Here is a 23,008-nt window from a genome sequence, read left to right on the forward strand (position 1 = left end):
AGATGTTTCCTCCTGCCCCATCTAACTTGTACTCTGCTACTCTTGTAGGATTCAGACACTCCACGTTCCCTTTCGCCTGTCCTGGCAGCTCCTGTGCTTGGGCTCATCGTGTCTTCTTGGAATTCTTCTCCCTGTTCTCTTTCTACTTACTTGAATTCTGACCATCTTCAGTGCCCCGTGCGGAGTCATCTCCTGCTAGAGACCTTTACCTGTCAACTCACCCAGTATTTCCTCCCACGTTGACTGGCGTTTTTCACTTTGAGTACCATCTTTTAATGTTTCTGCCTATAGAAATTCGGTTAGATCTTTCAGGGTCTGGACTGAGTTTTCCCATGCTTGTACCCATCACAGTGCCTGGTGCAAGGTCTTGCATGCTCTCAGAGCACAGCATTCTCGTTGCTGCCTTGGAGGGAGACCGTAGTGCAGGTGTTGGAGGCATTTCCAGGGTTGCTGGATCCCAGCCATCTGTCGATGCTTCTCAGCCTTTCCCTGGGCACGGCCTGTGGAGGGCTAACTGAGCAAGAGGGCTTTTGCTTCAGGTTTTAGCCCAGCTTCCCGGATCTGCTTTCCGGGTCCAGATGGCACCTGAGCTTGGCTGCCCCATCCTGGACTCTCCTTCTGCGTTCAGCCTTCTGCTGGCTTCTCCTGTCATTGCAGCGGGACTAATGGCTTCTAGCTGTGATAGCTTATAATCTTTCCCCAGCATTCTCTGCCAGAATCCAGAGTCTAGCACCTTCTGCTGGGGGGTGGGAGATGAGGAAGGGGAGGGGGACATTTGTGGTGGAATGGATCACTCCCTCCCTGGCGCTTTCACAGCATTCCGTGTATCTCCTCTCCTAGTATAAATCTCCCTGCAGCTCAGCCATTCACGTCTCTGTCTCCCCTGCTAAACACTGAATCCCTCAGGGCCAGAACCATGCATTATCTGTCCAGGCTTCCTGGTGCCTAACACAGTGGGTGGCACTGGGTTGACATTCATTTCAACTGAGCTGAAATTAATAAGCCATTACTGAGCGAAAATAACCCAGGAAAGTGCCCAAAGCAGGTGAACCGTCTGAACTCCATCCGTCACGTTCCTGCCGCTACTCTTCTGAACTTCCTTAAGGCCGTCCCATTGGGCCCACACGCTGGATGTTTAGAGGACATTTTCTGTCCTCTGGGTGGAAGTACCACTGGGAGAGAGGGAGGTCAAGGCAGGCCAAACTCTTTCTGAAGCTCTGTGAAGTGACTACCCTCACCAAAACCTACTTAGAAAATTAATTTCCTGGTCGGTTGCCACACTGACCCTGTTCCAAAAAGTGCAGAGAGATGCGAGCATAGTTCCACAACACTCAGAGATTAAAAGATAGACCACATTTAAAATTCTTAAATTTGTTTTTATTGAAAAATGAAAAAAGAAGTTGGGAGCTGGGGTCCTTAATTGCTAGACTTATTGATCTATTTCATACCAGTTATTCTTTCTGGCTCTCTCCCCCGTGGGTCATGTAAAAACGCTGGGCTTTACACAACCCAGGGAAGAGTGGGAACATCTTTAACCTCATTTGGTGACGGTCTTCACTACACTTGGCCCTTGACAAGTGTCCTTCTGGTCCGTTCAGTCATGGCTCCCTCCGAAGCCATCTCTATTCCCTCTGTTTTGGATGGTGCTGTGCATCTCTTCCTGAGGGTTCTCAAGGCTACTGACTTCATTCACAGGCTATATATGTATACAGTCGGTACTCACAGGCACCCCTGTTTGAGTTTCTGCCGCTCCGAATGCTGCTGATCAGGCTAAGAGAGCAACAGCTCTTCTTACTGTTATTGAATAAGACTTTAAGGATTTGGACTTTTTTCAACCAGAGCACCAAAACTTAGACAATCTGGCTAACTTCCCTGGACTGGTCTAGGCCTTGGAGAAACAAGCAAAGATGATTTTAGCATTGGCTTCCAAGTACAAGCCTCTTTCTCTTCGTGCCCAGGCTCTGAAACACAGTAACAAAAAAGCTGTGATGTGATTTCCCCTTTGGGGGAAAAGAGAGTCCAGTGCTTCGAAACCAAGCCCTGGCTGCTTGTCTAGGGAGGTTTATGTGGGGAAATGGGACTTAGCTTTTGTTACACCTGATGAATCTGGAGCACTGAGAAAGAAGACACAATATTATGTCTTAATAGGTTATCCTGCTGTGTTAAATTCTCAATAAATCACGCTACTGCAAGGACAGGGGTTGTCTTTTCTTTTTTAATGATAAAAACATCTTGTATTCATCAGAGAGGCAATGCCAAGATAGGATGAGAGTCAAGGAGATCCAACCATAAAAGATCTGGACTGTGAAGGAGAGTCTGACCAATGTGGAGGGAATCTGACCAGTGGAATGGGTTGGAGCATTTCCTGAGGACTTCTAGGAGTCAGATACTATAGTTTTCTAGAGAAACTGTTGAAATATTCTGGAATACTAGAAAATTTCAGGAGTCCAGTGTCTATTGGAGAAACCGAATCTGTGATGAAAAGTCTTCCCACCAGGAAGTCACCAGGCCCAGAAGGCCTCACCAGTGAATTCTTCCAAATGTTTGGGAAAAAAAATAACAGGAATCTTAGAGAAATTCTTCAGAGAATAGAAAAAGGCAGAAGTTTCTCCAGCTCATTATGAGGGCAGCGTAACCTGGATACCAAGACCTGAGAATGACATTAAAAGAAATAAAAATTACAGATTAATTCCCCTCATCAACATAGATGCAAACATCCTTAATAAAGTATTAACTAATTTGAACCAGCAAAATATAAAAAGGATAATATATCATACCCAAGTTGGGCTTATTTCAGGAATGCAATGTGACTTTAATATTAAAAATGAAATGTAATTCGGGGCTTCCCTGGTGGCGCAGTGGTTGAGAATCTGCCTGCTAATGCAGGGGACACGGGTTCGAGCCCTGGTCTGGGAAGATCCCACATGCCGCGGAGCAACTAGGCCCGGAGCCACAACTACTGAGCCTGCGTGTCTGGAGCCTGTGCTCCGCAACAAGAGAGGCCGTGATAGTGACAGGCCCGTGCACTGCGATGAAGAGTGGCCCCCACTTGCCACAACTAGAGAAAGCCCTCGCACAGAAACGAAGACCCAACACAGCAAAAATAAATAACTTAATTAATAAACTCCTACCCCAACATCTTCTTAAAAAAAAAAAGAAATGTAATTTACCACAATTACACAATAAAGGAGAAGATCATTTGATAATCTCAGTTGATGCAGAACAAATATTTGATAACACTCAGTACTCATTCATATCAATAACTCTTAGCCAACTGGAAAAGAGAACTTCCTTAATGTGATGAAATAAATATACAAAGATTAATATCAAGGATACAATGACCACAAGTGTTGCAAAGACCACAAAACCTGGATCTCCTAGCTTGTGAGACATTTCATTTAAAGTCTCAATCTCCTCTTCTTTTGGAGCATGAATAACCATAACTGTAGATCCCAGAATACTTAGCAAACATCCAGTTTTTCCATGAAGGTTAAGTCTTTCATTTAGAAAGTATGAAGAAAGAATGGCACTCACTAGGACACTGAGTGCCCCTAACGGAGTCACTACAGTGGCTGGTGCAAAGGCACACACAGCAAAGTTGGCCACCTTGCCAGCTCCCGTTGATAGCAGTCCAGCCCGCCACCACCATTCTTTAAGATACGCATGGCCGCCTTGGCCTGCTCTCATGGAGCCTTTTCTGGCAAGTCGCAGAAGGCCTTTTTTTCCAAAATGAAACTCCCTCTAATGAAAATGCTGGAGCTCATAGCCGATCCCAGACCAATATGAAAGTCATATTTTCCACTGCCCTGGCTCATTTCGTTTTTTACTTTAAAAGTTCCTGTGAATCACATTGATCAAGAACAGAGAAACTGCTGGTGCTAGAGGCAGGATGAGGCAGTCTTCAAATAGTTTGAAAACAGGGTATCCATGGACACAGCGGCAAATCGGAATCTGCTTGGAAGTGCAGAGAAGTTCCTCCGTGCTATGTGGGGACAACAATGGACACCCAGAAGGACGTTCAACCCCCAAAGCAGCAGCCAATGATATATTTCGCCTCTGGCCGGCCCGCCGCACGCGCGGCCACCGCCTTCGTCGCCGTCCAGTGGGAAGTGAATATATCATACCCAAGTTGGGCTTATTTCAGGAATGCAATGTGACTTTAATATTAAAAATGAAATGTAATTCGGGGCTTCCCTGGTGGCGCAGTGGTTGAGAATCTGCCTGCTAATGCAGGGGACACGGGTTCGAGCCCTGGTCTGGGAAGATCCCACATGCCGCGGAGCAACTAGGCCCGGAGCCACAACTACTGAGCCTGCGTGTCTGGAGCCTGTGCTCCGCAACAAGAGAGGCCGTGATAGTGACAGGCCCGTGCACTGCGATGAAGAGTGGCCCCCACTTGCCACAACTAGAGAAAGCCCTCGCACAGAAACGAAGACCCAACACAGCAAAAATAAATAACTTAATTAATAAACTCCTACCCCAACATCTTCTTAAAAAAAAAAAGAAATGTAATTTACCACAATTACACAATAAAGGAGAAGATCATTTGATAATCTCAGTTGATGCAGAACAAATATTTGATAACACTCAGTACTCATTCATATCAATAACTCTTAGCCAACTGGAAAAGAGAACTTCCTTAATGTGATGAAATAAATATACAAAGATTAATATCAAGGATACAATGACCACAAGTGTTGCAAAGACCACAAAACCTGGATCTCCTAGCTTGTGAGACATTTCATTTAAAGTCTCAATCTCCTCTTCTTTTGGAGCATGAATAACCATAACTGTAGATCCCAGAATACTTAGCAAACATCCAATTTTTCCATGAAGGTTAAGTCTTTCATTTAGAAAGTATGAAGAAAGAATGGCACTCACTAGGACACTGAGTGCCCCTAACGGAGTCACTACAGTGGCTGGTGCAAAGGCACACACAGCAAAGTTGGCCACCTTGCCAGCTCCCGTTGATAGCAGTCCAGCCCGCCACCACCATTCTTTAAGATACGCATGGCCGCCTTGGCCTGCTCTCATGGAGCCTTTTCTGGCAAGTCGCAGAAGGCCTTTTTTTCCAAAATGAAACTCCCTCTAATGAAAATGCTGGAGCTCATAGCCGATCCCAGACCAATATGAAAGTCATATTTTCCACTGCCCTGGCTCATTTCGTTTTTTACTTTAAAAGTTCCTGTGAATCACATTGATCAAGAACAGAGAAACTGCTGGTGCTAGAGGCAGGATGAGGCAGTCTTCAAATAGTTTGAAAACAGGGTATCCATGGACACAGCGGCAAATCGGAATCTGCTTGGAAGTGCAGAGAAGTTCCTCCGTGCTATGTGGGGACAACAATGGACACCCAGAAGGACGTTCAACCCCCAAAGCAGCAGCCAATGATATATTTCGCCTCTGGCCGGCCCGCCGCACGCGCGGCCACCGCCTTCGTCGCCGTCCAGTGGGAAGTGCGAGCGTCCGGGGCTGCAGCCGTGCACGCCTCTTCCTCCATGGGGGAGTGCCCAGGGGAACCTGTCCCGGACGACATTCGGCCCCCACCGCCGCCACCAGGACCAAGGGGCACGGCCAATATATACTTTTTAAAAACCCACAGCAATCATCACACTTAATTGTGAAATTTTGAATGTTTTTCCCCTAAGATTGAGAATTGAATAGGATGCCCACTATCACCTCTTTTATTCAGCATTATAATGGAGGTTCTATCCAGTGGAAAAGACAAGAAAGAAATCAAATGTATAAGGATTGAAGAGAGGGAAATGATAACGCAATTGTCTATGTGGAAATGTAAACAAACCACTAGAATTAATAAGTGCATATGGCAAGGTCACTGGATACAATATGTATGTGCATATATATATATACACACCATATATCTGTATTTTGTATATTTATATAAAATTCTATGTGATGATAAGCAAATAAAAAATATAAAAATGGTTCTGGGTATAATAGCATCAAATAATATCTGATAAATATGTAGGTAATAAGGTAATGAATAGAGTAGTACACAACGAGCAAGGCCTTGATACAGAAGACTACGAAACATTGCTGAGAGAGATTAAAGAAGGCCTAAATACATTGAAAATAAAACCATGTTTATGTGGCTAATTCTCTCCCAAACTCATCTATTAATTCAAAACAGGCCCAGTAAAAATTCTAGTGTACTTTTTCTGTGGAATTTGACAAGCTGATTCTAAAATTTATAGAAAAATGTGATGGACCAAAAGTATATAAGACAATCTTGAAAAAAATAAAATAAGCTGAAGTAATTACACTACCAGATATCAAGACTTATTTAAAGCTGTAGTAATTAAGACAGTATGGTATTAGCACAAAGATGGAAAAATAGACCAGTGGAATGGAGCCTAGAAGTAGACAGATATATATATATAGATATATATATAGATATATATAGTTGCTTGATTTATAACAAAAGTAACATTGAAATGGTGTGAAACAGAGGGTGTGCTTTTAAAAAAATGTAACTTGGTTTACTGAATATCCTATTATTTTTTAAAAGAAGTTTGTTTAACTCCTATCTTACTTGTACACAAAACCATTCCTGAAGAATTACAGATATAAATGTGAAAGTTAAAGTCATGAAGCTCCCCAACAAAAACATAAGAGATTATCTTCATGGCTTCTAGATAGGCAAATATTTCTTACTAGGCCACACAAAGTTTTGACCATAAAGGAAAATATTGATAATTTGAACTTTAAGTAACTAAATAACTTCTGTTCAGCAAAAGCATTATAAGAGTAAAAAGATAAGTCACTTAATAAGAAAAGATGTTCGGGGCTTCCCTGGTGGCGCAGTGGTTGAGAGTCCGCCTGCCGATGCAGGGGACACGGGTTCGTGCCCCGGTCCGGGAAGATCCCACATGCCGCAGAGCGGCTAGTCCCGTGAGCCGTGGCTGCTGAGCCTGCACATCCGGAGCCTGTGCTCTGCATGTCCGTAAGATATATGTTATAGAGGACTCATATCTGGAATATATAAAGAATGCCTATAAATCATTAAAACAAACTGATAACTTAGTAGAAAAGTGGGCAAAGGACCTGAACTGACATTTCATCAAAGAAGATATCTAAATTTCCAATAAACATATGAAAACTTGATCAACTTTATTAGTCATCAGGAAATGCAGGATGAAACCACTCTGAGATGCTTCATATAGCCAACATATCAGCTAAAATGAGAAATAGACAATACCAAATGTTGGCAAGGATGTAAAGTAACTAGAACTTTTGTACACTGCTGAGAGGGGTGGAAATTGTTATAACCACCTTGAAAAACTGGCAACAGCTACTAAACCTGACCATATACGTAGCTTATGACCCATCGATTCTACTCTTAGGTATATATCATACAGAAATGCACGCATATGTGCACCACAGGGCACGTAAAGGAATGTTCATAGCAATAAAAGCCGCCATCTGGAAGCAACTCAAATGTCCATTAATAGAAAATGGGCCAATAAGTTATGGAATATTTATACCATGGAAAACTCTACAGCAAAGAGATTTTGCTGCTATAAGCAAGCAACAAGATGGATTAATCTCATAGAATGTGGAGCCATACAAGCAAGTGTAGCTTTGTTGATATGACATTTAAAAATGGTCAAAAGAAATGAATGTTAATAGAAGAGAGGATAATGGTTACTTTTGGAAGAGAGTGGGCACATGGTGGATTTCTGAGTGGCTGCTAAACGTTCTTTCTGTTTATGTTGGAAGTAAATACAGAGGCACACTCACCCGTGAACTCTGTGTTTGTTGACTTCAATATATTGTCTACATTAAATTATTTTGTAATGTTAAGGAGGCACCTTGATTTAAGAGGGGATTCATGGCTGCTCTATTCAGCAGCACACAATTTTTTCAAAAAATTAACCACACATACATACACCCACCCAAAAGAAAAGTGTGTTTGCTCTATGCTGTGCTTTTTCTTCAGGCCAGTGAATCCTCATTCATGTTGGGGAAGTTGAGTAGCTTTGGCGACCCTTTCGGGGGCTATGGGAATAGGCTTTGACTTAGGTGGCTGCTGTTTTGCAGTGGTCTGGTGTGGTTTTTAAGAGCCCCCATGCTGGCTTCAGGCAGACCTGAATTCTAGGCTCTACTACTTATTAGCAGTGTTATTTTGAGTGAGTAGTTTGAGTCCTGAAAGCTTCAGTATCCTTATCTGTGAAACGGGAATAATATTAATGCTTATCCTCTAGGGTGTTGTTATCAAATGAGGTTGCCCATGAAAGTGCTTCGCACAATGGCTGGCATATAGCGTGTGCTCAGGAAGTGACAGGTTTGACGGTGGGGACAACAGTTTCTTGACATACTACTGGCTACGGAGGGGGTGGGGGGCTGTGTAAGATGCCCACAGGGGATTCAGAATGAAGAATCACAAACACAGGACTGCCAGGCTGGTTCCTTCCGCTCTCCTGTTCAGTCTCCCATCTCTTCCTTTGGGGCCCCCTCTCTGTGCTCCCCTTCCTCTCCTGTTTCAAAGCAGCACAGTGAATTCTAGCCACATTGCGCCCTGCCTGGGTCACGTGGTCCCTCCCTTTCTGTCTGAATGGTATGTATGGTTGCAGTGGAACCAGTCTGGTTCTATTTTATCAGCAGAAACCAAAATCATTCGATAAGTGCTTTGTTGTGGTCAGACCATCCCAGGGGCTTTGACGCGGAGACAGGGCACTCAGAACTCTTTGTAAACGCTGGGACCCTCTCCTCCTCAGAGGGAGGTGAGGTTGGCTGCAGGTCGGTAGCCTTACTGACTCCACTGTTTCTCAGTTTCCCCTGGCAGGGAGTGCGCCCATGTCCCGGAATCACACAGCCCATTATCCTTCCCCCTCTCCTTCTGCAGGAGAACCAATCGCATGTGGCCCAAGGGAGCAAAGGCATCAGAGCAGCTTCTCTTTATTTGGAGTTAATAGTTTTATGCCTTCTTGGTGGGATTTCTACATCCTAGAGAAATAGGAGCCCTCACTCCCTCTGAGCTTTCAGCCTGTCCCATCGGTGTGGGGATAGGGAAGGCAGATGTAGAAGGAACAGGGATTGCTGGGAACAGGAGTCTACACTGAAGCCAAACTCACCTCTGGGGGTGGCAAGTTGGGGTTGTTTGCAGTGCCCGGCATGGGTGATGGAGAGAAGTGATGGCAGCTCATGTTCCAGAAAAAGCCATGGTGTGGCCTATTAAGATTAGCATTGATACCTAGTCTAATCTGCTACCCCCATCCTCACAGGCACATCACTTTTTTTTCTTTTAACCTCTTTATTGGAGTATAATTGCTTCATGATGGTGTGTTAGTTTCTGTTTTTATAACAAAGTGGATCAGCTATACATATAGATATATCCCCGTATCCCCTCCCTCATGCATCTCCCTCCCACCCTCCCTATCCCACCCCTCTAGGTGGTCACAGAGCACCGAGCTGATCTCCCTGTGCTATGTGGCTGCTTCCCACTAGCTAGCTGTTTTACATTCGGTAGTGTATATATGTCCATGCCCCTCTCTCACTTCATCCCAGCTTACCCTTCCCCCTCCCCATGTCCTCAAGTCCATTCTCTACGTCTGAGTCTATATTCCTGTCCTGCCCTTAGGTTCTTCAGAATCTTTTTTTTTTTTTTTGATTCCATATATGTGTGTTAGCATACGGTGTTTGCTTTTCTCTTTACATCACTTTTTCTTTTGCTCACATATAGAGAGTTCCTCTGTTTCCCCTGCCCGGAGGGAGAATGTTGTTGGCCAGGGAAGGGCTGCTGGAGAGAGGTGCACTTTGAAAAGGAAAGGTTCTCTGGCAGAGACCAGCAGTAAGGTCCGTGCCTGCTGTAGTTTATGCAGATTGGGGAAATTTTTCCCTTCTCTGTGGGTGTTAGAAAGAAGGACTGGTACCATTTAGAATCCCATACCCTACTGGGACTGAGGAAGGCTCAGAAAATACTGGGATTTAGAGAGAAGAGCTTCGTCCTCTCTCCTCTCGAGGGAGGCTCAGCGATTCCAGAAGCCCAAAGGATCTCCTAGAACAGAGGTGCTGCTGTCCTTTTATGGACAGTGAGGCTGACCTGTGCGGTAACACATCAATCCCATCAACTCAGAGAGTTGTCTTCTCCGTTTGCTTGCTTACCAAGACCCGTTTTCCTGACCCAGCACTGCATTTTATGGTCTTTAAAGACCTTGGGCATAAGTATTCAAAAAACAAAACTGCTTTTGTCTGGACGCCAGAGCTATTTTTGTCATTGTAAAAATGAGGGAGAATGTTTAAAGGACTCCTTATAGAGAACTCCCAGCAGGACTGAGAATGGGCTTGGCCTTAAGGAACAAATAACACATAATTAAGCTGCGAGCTTTTCCCAAGTGTACATTGTCCACCTCTCTAACCAGTTCAGGATACTGACCTCTGCCTGGCCCTGTCTTGAGTGCCTCTGGGTCCTGCTTACCTCCCCAGGGTTTAGCTGCGTTCCTCCTCAGCCTTTTAAGTCCATCCCCAGGGTTCTGCTGTGCTGGTAGAGGTCATAAAGGACAGCCTGCAAAACCCAGAAGTCAGGGCTTTACCAAATCAGTGGGTCATTACCAATAAATTGTTATGTGGGTGCATCATACAAGATAAAGAAATCAACATCAAGGATCTGGGAAGCCAGACTTAGACATCACATGGCATCCAGTTGGGTATGAAAAGTGTAGAGGCTGGGTGGGTATGGAGGTGATTCTAGAGAACTGGGCAAGGGCAGCAGTGTGGAGGTCAGTGGAATGGAATGAGGAAATTCTCATGAGAGAAGTGGTACAGCTGGGAACAGGGTTGACATATGGATTCATTCACTTCACAACACCTTTAGGGTGTCAGGCGGGTGTGGGGGTGGGGGTGGGACACAGTAGTTAAAACCCTAAATATAGCCCTGCCCTCATGTTATTGACTTTCCACTTAGATATCTATCAGTGTCTTCCTTTTCTTTGATCCTGACATGCCTCATGGGTCCAAAGGAATGATCTTTTAATGAAAGAAACCTCGATTGGAAGAACACACAGGAAGTGAATGAAAATCAGGTTTGCCTCTTAGGAGTTAACAAATGGGATAGACAACTCCATTATCCTAGCGTTGATTATTCATAGTTGTGTCTCTATGCAAAGTATTTCATTATAGGCCACTCTTCTCCCTGTCCCATTTGCCACCACCCTCATTCCTCCCAGCCACCCACTAAATATTACTTACTTTGTCAAGGAAGGCAAATCCATGCTAACAGTAGCCAAAGCTCATTCAAGCTAATTTGTTGCAGAAAAGACCACCATCCAGGATAGAAAGAAAAAATAAATGCTTTGATTAGTTACCATTTGGGATTATACACCATTCCAGGTCTTCTCCATAGTATGAATAACGAAGCTTTAACGGTAAAAGCCAAGTTTTTTTTTTTTCTTCCATGTTTAAAATATCAATATGTTCCTTGAGCATACATAATCCCTGCCCCACTCCAGAGGCAGAAAATTGAGAGTTGGCTTTATTAAAAATTACAGTGTTCGCTTTGCCTTTAAATTGCTGTGTCTTCCACAGATACTATGTTTGTGTTTGGGTGTCAGTGGGGAGACACGGATGGTAGAAGGAGCTCTTTTGCTTACATGCCAGAGGAAAAGCAAAATAGTTTGGAAAGTAGTTCAAGCCTGGGAAGTCAGGCTTTTAGTTGGAATTGGCAGTTCAGGAAAATGATAGATGAGCTGAATTATTTTTCCCAGTAAGAAAGTGAAACATTTTAACAGCATAGGCATTCTCTTAGGGGTTCAAAGTATAGAGTATTAAGAAACGAAGTTAGGTATGACTTACACCTTCTGCTTCTCAGGAAATGTGATGCTGTCTCCTGGAACTTCCTACTACCTTTCTTTAATATATTCTATTTTCCTTCCACATACATGTATAATAAAGAGAACCATAAAGTAGTCATCTGGCCTGGTCTAGGTTTTGGGTCTTTGTTCATTGCGGCTTTTTGAGTAGAAACAAGTGCATGCTTAAATTCGTGTTCCCTTTAAGGAAGCCCACAATATAAATATTTCAAATTGTAAAATAGGTGGGCTTTGAGATCCTGTGTATGGAGGAGGGAGGGGTGGAGCAAATAGTGAACTTATTGGTCAGTGCCTTGGTGTATTTCACTGGTCATTCACAGGTCATTAGCTACTTGGTGGAGAACCTAAAAGAGAGAAACTTTAAATTGTACATTGCATTATCAATTTGAAGTGAAATGGTAATGAGTCAGTGGGGGAATAAGATTCGATTTACATGTTTAATTTGTTGTTTTTTAAATTTTATATTGGACTAATAGTTGATGTATGTGTTAATTTCAGGCATACGGCAAAGTGATTCTGTTATACATATATCTGTTCCTTTTCAAATTCTTTTCCCATTTAGGTTATTACAGAATATTGAGCAGAGTTCCCTGTGCTGTACAGTAGGTCCTTATCGGTTATCTATTTTATATATAGTAGTGTGTATATGTCAATTCCAAACTCCCAATGTATACACAAGTTTAGTTTGTGTGCAGGTTTTGTTTAAGCTGCATGAGCCCACCTGTACAGGTGTCAGGTTAAGTCACAGAAAGCATCAATCTAAGATGCAGAGGTTGAAGCCAGGGCAATAAGAGAGAAGGTGAAGGTGGGGCAAATAAAGCGTAACAGTAAGCAGAGTGGAGAAACCAGGACTCCTCTGATTTCCCCACCTTTACACCTTTGTGCCCCTCTTTGCAATACTCTTCTGCTCTATTTCCTATCAACCTTCTACCCCATTCGAGGTCATTTTCAAAATGTCACCTTCTGAAATGAAGCCATGTGTGATCACTACCCACAGCCAATGAGATACTGCCTATTGCCTTTTTTGACCACCCCCCAGCCAAAATGCTAATTTTAGCGTAGTATACAATAGTAAGTTTGGGGGTTAGAAATATCAGATTTTTGTTCCTGCAGTGGTACCGCCTAGCTGTATGACCTTGTATGCTTCTTTACCTTGCTGGACCTTTCTCTGAAAACTGGTTAATAGAGTATTAACTCATAGAGTCCTTGTACAGGTTAAATGAAGGACCCATGAAAAAAATTCTTAGCATACAGCTTGGCACATAGCAAGAGCAAGGAATATTAGCTATTATGATTGTGATTACGATTTTAAAGCTGTTTTTATAGATCTGGTTTAGTTACAAAAATGTTTTATAAATTGGTTTTGGAGAAAACCTGCTGGGAACTTCCATTTGGAATACAAGGGCTAGTTTCAGTGCTTGGGGAAAAGCAATATTTTCCTTCAGCTCAGACTGGAGAAGTGCTGTCTTGGAAGAAAAGGGGGCTTGGGAGGTTTATATTCTTACTTCAGAACTCCAGAATCAGCATCTCCAGAGCATGTAGCATGGGGTGTGAATGGTCTCCCAAGATTTCCAGGTGATTCTTATATAAAGTTGAACTCCACAGACTTATATGTAAATACTGTTCTCTCAGTGATCTCATAACTAAAAGGCTGGGTCTTAAATATAAATGATTTCAGCAAAGTGACTGTGTAACAGGAGTATCTGAAGTTGAATGTGTTTTTGAAGAAAGCCTCCATTTTCGACCTTGTAGTCTATAGAGGAATAGTTATTCCTATACAGAGCCCTTTGGGCATCTATAGTGGGCACCAGCAGTATTTCCATTTTCTGGTTATCTTTACTATTTACAGATAATTTCCTTCTTACTCTTCACTAATGCTACTTACTGTATTTATATTCTGTCTTGCATGTTCCCTATGAAATGTCTCGCGTATAACAGGCCAAGTTCACACTACTTAGGACTGAATGTCCTCAGCAAGATGATAAATTTCTTGACGGTAGAAACCATGTTGCTCAATTCCCAGTCTCAGAGGCACCTTTCACACTGCCTTGCATGGTGTGAGACTCAATTAAATAAATAACTGATCGATCAGTTTTACCTAGCAGTCCACACGTCAGAGCTGGAAGATCAGATGTGGGCAAAGCAAAGCGGACACAATACCCAGATTCGTGATTATCTTGACTTCTGGGCAAAGCTGGCTTTTGATGTGATGCCTTATATCGTGAAGCCACATCCCGGGATATTCTTATAATTCAGCCATTCTTCCTTCTGGCTAATCTTGACAATAGGAAGGAAGTTCACAATTGTCCATTGTCGAGGGCCTAACAAACTAGGCTAAATATTTTATGTACGTCATTTCATTTAACTCCCACCCAAACCAGTGAACCAACCCATAGATATTAGTTATTATCTGCTTTTACACCAGGTTCAGAGAGCAGAGCAGGTGAGCCCCGCAGTGAGATTTGAAGTCATTTCTGCTTGATTCCGTGTCCAGTGTTCTTCTGCTACACCAGTGGTTCTCCAGTGTGGTTCCTGAACCGTATCATCGGCATCACTTGAGAACTTGTTAGAGATGCAGATTCCCAGACCCACCCCAGAATTCCGGAGTCACACACTGTGGTGGTAGAGGGGGCAGCAGTCTACCGTTCCACAAGCCCTTCAGGTGGCAGCACTACGTCAGCTGTTTCTCAGAATACTTACTTCCTCTAAGTCCTTGCTAGTCAAGGCGTGGGCTGGAGACCCAGAAGCATTGGCTTAATTTAGGAGCCTGTTAGAAGTGCAGAATCTCACACCCCTCACCACACCTATTAGACCAGAATCTGTATTTTAATAAGGTCTTTGGTGATCCATGGGCATATTCAAGTGTGAAATGCACTGCTCTGAGCTATACCTTTTCTCCCCTTAGTCTTAAATTGGCCTAGTCTAGATGTCCACGACCCTTGGCGTATGCATTAAACCGTGAGGCAGGAACAAAGACTGAAGGTCCTCTCGTGTTTTACCTTGGGACTAAGTTGAGAGCTGTGCTTACTCCATGCTGATCAGATTCCAGTTTCCGTCCCCACATGCTTGCCTCTGTAGCCTAAATGCATACACACAGTGACACCAAATACTTACTCGTTTCCCTTTGACGTCACCTTAAGCTAGGCACGACGACCACGGAGTAGCTCGGGTTGTGTTAACATGTTGTAAACTAGTAGGGGTGGCAACTCTTGCCTATTAATGAGGAGAGAGGATGGCTAATTCCTGCTCATTTCTATTCCAGAAACTAAATGTACACCCTGAAAGCAGCAGCTCATTGCTCCACAGTTGATGTTCATTTCTTTCCAACTCTGTAAATAGGTGGTGTTTAGAAAGCCTAAAACGTAGACTCTTTAGGGGGAAAGACACACACCTTTTAGGAGCTTGGTGTGAAGTTAGCGAAGTTACGAAACGGCTATTTGGGGACCTCACCTCTGACAGAGTAGCGGGGATTAAAGGCTATTCAGAGAAGGATATTAACAAATGTTGTCCTGATCCCCTTGCTATGATTGTTCTGTCCCTGGGGCCACATCCTTCTCTCCTGCAGCCCTTGATTTCCCGTTGAGTACAGGGACACTGACCCGTCGTGTGAAGGCTGCACCTGCATTTCACGCTCCATTTTACTTCACGCGAGTTCTTCAGACCCTCCATGGCCACCTCCTTGACGGAGGGCTATCAGGCACTAGCAGTTTGCTTCTGTTCTGCAAGGAACTGGAGAAAAATAGTTCTTCTTGCTGTAAACACTCTAAAGGTGAGGTGCTGACCCATGTGCGTACATTAGAATAATCTCGGTGCTTGTCCTAAGGCCGATTCAGGGCTCTGGTCTCTGAGTCAGAAATCCCAATTCGGTATGTCTGCGGTGGGACCTAGGAAGATGCAGAGTTTAACAGGCATTTCAGAGGGTTCAGATGGTCTTATCCAAGGTGCCACTGTCGGCTAACAATTATATCATTGATAACTGTGGGATTTTAAGATCGCTGAACCTCTCATGTGCCCTCGACTGTATATTGAGAGAGTTGTGATGGATGATTCTGCTCTATAATAGTTTTCTCGGAGTTAGTTAACTATTATTTCACACAGACACGTCTGTTAACATCTGCAACGTACCGGATACTGTGCTGAACGCCGGGGAAAAGAAAGAGAAGTCAGATACAGTCACTGTTCTCAGAGATGTCACAGTCTGCTGAGGACACAAACGTACGGAGCAATAGATGGCAATAAGCATACTAGCTGGTGTAATGGCAATAGGACACTGAGGACAGTCTGCTGAGGACACAAACGTACGGAGCAATAGATGGCAATAAGCATACTAGCTGGTGTAATGGCAATAGGACATAGCACCCAAGAGGGTCCAGAGTTGGGAAAGGTGACATGGAGTGAATTCCTGCTGTATTCGGATAGCGCTTTATATTGGGTTCTGTAGGGGTGTCTACAACAAGGGGAGACCAAGAGTCATAGGGGACTCTTGGTCATATGGGAAGGGCAAGATTGTCCTAAAAACGTCCAGTCTGATGGAAGAGGCAGATCCAGATATGTAACTAACTGAGTTTCCTCTGACTGATAACGGGATTTGGTCTCTACGAAACAAAAAACAAACAAACACAAAAAACTGTCAAGAAAATTCATGCTGCCGAGAGAGAGTCTCGAAAGGGACTCTGGGGATTTGTGTTATTTCCAGGAAATATGGTGATCCTATTATTAAAAGCTTAGAAGAGACGTGGTTCAGTCCATTGCCTGGAGGTTTGAAGGCTATCCGTCCCATTTTTCATTACCCAATAATAAATATCATAGTGAAAGTCACCTTTAACGCTTAAATATTGCTAGGGTTTTATGGGATTGAATTGAACGGACTGCCCTGGTATATGAAAGCCGTATAGGTGAGGCGGTTTTATAACACACGCTTCGTGAAGCTGTATGAAGGCGCCTGTACACACCGCCCTTTAAAATGAGAGCGTTCAGGCATGGTGCTTGGGCATGAAGGGGCCTCTGCTTGTTCATTAAACCTGTTGGTAATGTTAATTTTTAAGGAATAGGAAGAGGAGGCTTGAGGCAATTAGAATGGGATTTGTTCCTGGGAGGGGTCATCTGCCGGGAACTGTCACTTACATCAGCAGGTCATGTGGGTTCTTTATGTAGATTCTCCAGCCTGAGTTGGAGTCGGACATCACTGGGAAGAAAATAGACCAGTGCCAAGACTCATGAGCCAATAGGGGGCTGTTAGGTTGGTAGAGCTGGTCAGGCTTCCCTGATGGTAGTGGTCTGTGGGACCTGTTTTAGTTGTTCATTTTCATGAAGCAGAGGAGTTTATTAGACCGGTCACTTTACAAGCCAGGTGGGAGTCAGTTTTGCGCTTACCAGTATCTTCCGCTTAGTATTGTCATCCTAGTTTTTCTTGGCATGGCCGGGCGAGGCTGGAGCCAGCCAGTGCTGGCCATAGCTCTTTTATTTTATTTTTAGTGAGGTGAAAGTCACATAACATAAAAGTAACCATTCTAAAGTGAATAATTCAGTGACATTGAATACATTTACCATATTATACAGCCACCACCTCACTCTAGTTCCGACACATTTCATCACCGCCAAAAACCCTGTAACCATTAAATTGTCACTTCCTGTTCCTCCCTACGCAGACCCTGGAAACCACCAACTTGCCTATTGCTATGGACTGGCCTGTTCTGGATGTTTCATGTAAATGGACTTATGCAATATGTGACCTTTTGTGACCAGCTTCTTTCACTTAGCATAATGTCTTTGAGGTTCATCCATATTGTAGCATATTATCAGCACTTCGTTCCTTTTTATGGCTGTGTAATGTTCCATGTATACGTCCCAGAGTTTGCTTATCCATTCAGCTGCAGGTGAATGTTTGGACTGTCTCCACATGTTTTGGCTACATTCTCTGAATGGTGCCGCTGTGAACATGAATGTACATGTATCTGTTTGAGTGTTTGTTTTGGATTTGTTTGAGCATATACCTGCGAGTGGAATTCAGGTGTATTATTTGTACAAGATATTCCTTGCCCCCCACCCTGCCCCTGGGGTTCTCCCCCGGGGGAATTCTATAACTCGCATTAGCGGGAGCAGGCGTGGCCATATGACTTGCTTTGGCCAATGAATGCAGTGAGAGCAGAGGTGACCAGTGCCCCTTGTGATCAGAAGCCTTAGGCACCATTTAGAGGCTCTGCCGTGACTCCTTTCCCACATCCAGTGGTCCTGCGGGGATGCAGCAGTTGCTCCTTCAGGCTGAGTTCACAAAGGCAGGTGGCATAGAGCAAGCAGTTGGTCTTTTGAACTCCCTCTGAAAGACACTCACTGGGACTTTGGGGGTGTGAGGATAAAAAGATGGGGGCACTCTCCCTGCCGTGAAAGAGCTTACAGTTTTACTGTAATTTAAGCAGGTAGTTATAGCTCTAAAAAGCACTGCAGAGGGAAAAGGGAGGAATCCATGGAGCTTTCTTAGAGGATGTTGGGTTTGGCCTTAAAGGACAGATAGGGTTTAGGTGTATAGAGTGTAAAAAGAGCTTTCCAGGAAGAAGAATGGGATTAGCAGTGGCTTGGAGGTGGCAAAGTAAGATGTTTGAGGAAGAGTGAATTGGGTGACTCTTTTCAAGAGTTTAGGCACCCTGAGGACATGGGGTTGGAAAGTTCTGTTGGAACCAGTGAGTGAGAGACTGTGACCTCCAGGCTAATGAGTCTGTTCTCTGTAATCTGACATTGTGTTTCCCAAGCATGCACGATACTGGATGACTGACCCACTGCTCCTTTCCTGTGCTTTAGGGACCAGATACATCCTTCTACAACAGTGGATGTCAATCTTTACATGTTTTTTACTTCCCACATCTCAGCTCTGCAATCTGAGTGACTCGCCTCCTTCTTCAAACTGATCCTCTGTGTTTGTCACCGTCTTAATTGAGAATAACTGTTCTCAGCCCTGTGGGGAACAGAAGGGAAAGAAAAGCCCCAACATTTGAGTTTGCCAACGTGCGTCAGAAGTTTCCAAACAATAGTTCTCTTTCTTACTTTCTCCTCTAATGGTGGTGGGGCGGTGTGTTCCTTTTGGATTTCACAGTGGAGCAAAAACTGAAGCTTTGAAGTCAAGGAACTAATAAATGAGCTAATAAATGGAGTTGGGATTTGAATCTTGTCTTACCCTGTTTCTCCCGTGCCCATCCTAGAATGTGAGCGAATGATTGGCCACATGACCGAATGACTAAATGAAAAATCAAGGGATGTTTGATTCCAAATCTAAATGTGATGGGTTTCTGTAAGGGATCTCTCTACCACCACAAACACCGAAAGAAATACTCTGGAGCTGTGGTGAGGGTCGTCAGAGGGTAAGATGGCACAGCTCTGGTGGGAGTGAGGGGAGCCAGTTTTGTGGGGCTCCTGGATGGAGGGGGCTCAGCTAAGAGAATATTCCCATTTATCTCGGGTCCTGAAACAGGAGGGAAAGGGGCAGGGCACAACTTTTAAAAGAATGACATAGCTATAGAACATGACAAAAACTAGTTAGAACCAACTATATCCAAGATGGTGGAAGATTTGATTTCCAGTGGACCTTGGGCATCCTTATACGCTCATTGTAATACATCAGCGTAAGCTAAGTAACTCATCCACCAGCGCCATGACAGTTCCGAGGCTGACCATAAAAGGCCGAAAAGTGGGCAGTGGCCCAATTCCTGGAAATCTCCACCCCCTTCCCCCAAATAATTGGAATAATCATTAGCCTGTGAAATTACCCAGCCCATAAAAACTAACCACCATATCGGGGCCTTTTGCCTTCTGAGATGACCCACACTCTGTCTGTGGAGTGTGTTTCTCTCTAAATAAATTCACTTCTTACCTATCACTTTTGTCTCTCACTGAATTCTTTCTGCAATGAAACATAAAGAACCTGAACTTCATTAAATCCTGAGACCAGGTGTGTGATCTCAATTAAAAGACCGTGGGTTCAAGTGCCAACCTGAGTTCTGGCTGGGTTCGAGTCCTGGCACGTGGGTTCAAGTTCCTTCTGAGGTGCACAGTTTCAGTCCCACTTCTCTGGACAGACTTCTGGGTGCAAGGAAGTCCTTGGGCTGATCCTATTCAAGTGTATGGTCAAGGGCGTTTTCTGGCCCTTGGCCGTGGAATTAGAGCTCTTTGAAAACCCTAGCCAGGAAAGTGGGGAAAAGTGAAGAAAGCAAGCTGAAATGTAATTTCCTCTTTAATACAGACTGTCATTTAATCTAATATCATAGAGAATGGTTAGATCTTAAAAACCTATAAATTACATTTGACAACTCTCTGGTATGCCTCTGCTCTCCCTCAGCAATCATACACCACAACAGTGGGCTGTGGCTGAGAGGAGCTCTCTCAGTGTAGTTTGTTTATTGGCTCTTAATGAGAAGTGATTAATCTAAATCACCATAGGGGTGGATCCTTTGCGAGCTTTGGAATCGGAGATGACAGTGGACCCTTATGACAAATGCGCTGCTGCATCCTTAACAACAACACAAAGTTTGTGAGAGTGTGTGTGGTGCTTTCTTCCTTTGAGCAATGGGGAGAGAAAACACACAAACACACACAAAATATAAAACTGCAACCTCTGGGCACTTCCATCTCTCTCCCTTTCAGTCTTTCCTCTCCTGCCTCTTCCCACTCTCCCTGACTGCGGCGGCTGGGGCTCCTCATTACGTTGTTACCTGGAAGACCCTCTTCTCCGTTTATGACAGTTATTGTGGCTTTTTCTCCCCTGCCTGTCTGGGGACCGCCCGGTGCAGGATGATGGATCATTACAGAGAATACCTCCCCGGCAAAACTGCCACCTCTCTGTCCCCTCCCATCCTGCATCACGTTGGGAGAGAGAGGAAGCGCCACCAAACAAACCAACACCCCGAAAACCCAAAAGGAAAAAAAAAAAACATTCTGCCAAGGGCTCTTTTGTTTGGGGAGAATGGGGTCAAATTTGCAGCTGAAGGGATGGAAACCAAAGGGGGAGAATGGTGGACAAAAGTCTCTCCTGCTCCGTTTGATTCTTTTCTGCTCCTGTGTTTGCACTGACTCTGTTGTTCCCTTGCTGCATCCTCTCACTGTCCTTCACCGTGTCACCAATACAGAGCACAGCAAGGACAGGGCACTCAACTTGGAAGGTCAAGTTCTGAGTCTGAGCCCCAGTTTTCATCCTTGGTGACCAGCTGTGACCTCGGCAAGTCACCAGGTGCAGGCTCGGTATTTCCTTGCCTCTGGAATGGGGTGTGGTAGGCAGATTTATGGCCTCCTGGAAACATCCGAATCCCTGGAATCTGTGAAGGGGGAATTCAGGTTCTGGATGGAATTAAGGCTGTTCATCCTCTGACCTTAAAATATTTGGCTCTTACTGTGGCTTTCTCTCCCCTGCCTGTCTGGAAACTGACAGGATGGCGATTCTTACAGAGAGCACCTGCCTGGCACAATTGCTAGGGGAGCCCTCTGGACTCTCCAGGTGGGCCATTGTGTTCACAAGCTTCCTTCAAAGTGCTGTGGACCAAGACTGTTGCCTGCTGCATCAGTAAACAAAGGGTGTGTGGTCATCGAGCCACTGCAGCCAATCCCAGCTGTGTGCCCTGAGGTGATTCAGGCTGGGGAAAAACAGGATACTGGCCCGAGGTAGTTCAGGTGCATGTCAAGTGAATGATTTTAATGAACCCAGACTCTTGTATCTTCCCATATATAGAAAAGTGCTAAATTCACTTACTTGAGATGTTTTTTTCTTCTCTTTTCTTTTTAAAATATCTTTATTAGAGTATAATTGCTCTACAATGGTGTGTTAGTTTCTGCTCTACAACAAAGTGAACCGGCTATATATATAAATGTATCCCCATATCTCCTCCCTCTTGCGTCTCCCTCCCACCCTCCCCATCCCACCCCTCTAGGTGGTCACAAAGCACCCAGCTGATCTCCCTGTGCTCTGCGGCTGCTTCCCACTAGCTATCTATTTTACATTTGGTAGTATATATAAGTTCATAACGCTCTCAATTCATCCCAGCTGGCGCTTCCCCCTCCCCGTGTCCTCAAGTTCATTCTGTACGTCTGTGTCTTTATTCCTGTCCTGCCCCTAGGTTCTTCAGAAACATTTTTTTTATTTTTTAGATTCCATATATATGTGTTAGCATACGGTATTTATTCTTCTCTTTCTGGCTTACTTCACTCTGTATGACAGTCTCTAGGTCTATCCACATCTCTACAAATGACCCAGTTTTGTTCCTTTTTACGGCTGAGTAATATTCCATTGTATATATGTGCCACATCTTCTTTATCCATTCATCTGTCAATGGACACTTAGGTTGCTTCCGTGTCCTGGCTGTTGTAAGTAGAGCTGCATTGAACGTTGTGATACATGACTCTTTTTGAATTATGTTTTTCTCAGTGTATATGCCCAGTAGTGGGATTGCTGGGTCATATGATAGTTGTATTTTTAGTTTTTAAGGAACCTCCATACTGTTCTCCATAGTGTCTGTATCAATTTATATTCCCACCAACAGTGCAAGAGGGTTCTCTTTTCTCCACACCCACTCCAGCGTTTATTGTTTGTAGATTTTTTGATGATGGCCATTCTGACTGGTGTGAGGTGATACCTCACTGTAGTTTTGACTTGCATTTCTCTAATGATTAGTGATCTTGAGCATCCTTTCATGTTGCTTTTTCTTTAACTAACAGTAATCTCAATGTTTGGACTGCCTGGTTTTTGTTGCATAAACTCCTATACATCCTGGCTCCTCCCTGACCTTTTCACAGCTGTCCCTCTGAACTGAGAGGCTGCCTCCCAGGCTTAAGTCCTCAGCAAGTCTGTCAAATAAACATAATTCTCAACTTTTAGGTTGTGCTTTTTTTTTAGTCAACAGTTCGTAAGAGGGAAGAAGGGTCAGAGTGATGTGATATGAGAAAGACTGGACTGGCCATTGCTGGCTTTGAAGATGGAAGGGGGCTTGGAGCCAAGGAGCTGGGGGTAGCCTCTAGAAGCTGGCAAAGGCAAGGATTCTCACCTAGAGCCTCCAGAAAAGAATGCCACCCTGCTGACACCTTGACTTCAGCCCAGTGAGACCCATTTGGGCCTCTGAGATCCCGAACTGTAAAATAATAAAATCACGTTATTTTAAGCCATTAAGCTTGTGCTAATTTGTTTCCAGCCACAGGGAACTAATACA

At 44.1% G+C, this 23,008-nt stretch overlaps 1 protein-coding gene across 1 annotated transcript in view; it reads left to right on the forward strand.

The window, feature by feature from the left end:
- The window catches only part of SORCS3 (sortilin related VPS10 domain containing receptor 3), a 590,148-nt gene that overhangs the window by 276,338 nt on the left and 290,802 nt on the right, over positions 1-23,008 (forward strand). The window lies entirely within an intron of this gene.

This window comes from Neophocaena asiaeorientalis, unplaced genomic scaffold, assembly GCF_003031525.2.
Source record: "Neophocaena asiaeorientalis asiaeorientalis breed wild unplaced genomic scaffold, Neophocaena_asiaeorientalis_V1.1 scaffold240, whole genome shotgun sequence".
Lineage (NCBI taxonomy): Eukaryota > Metazoa > Chordata > Mammalia > Artiodactyla > Phocoenidae > Neophocaena > Neophocaena asiaeorientalis.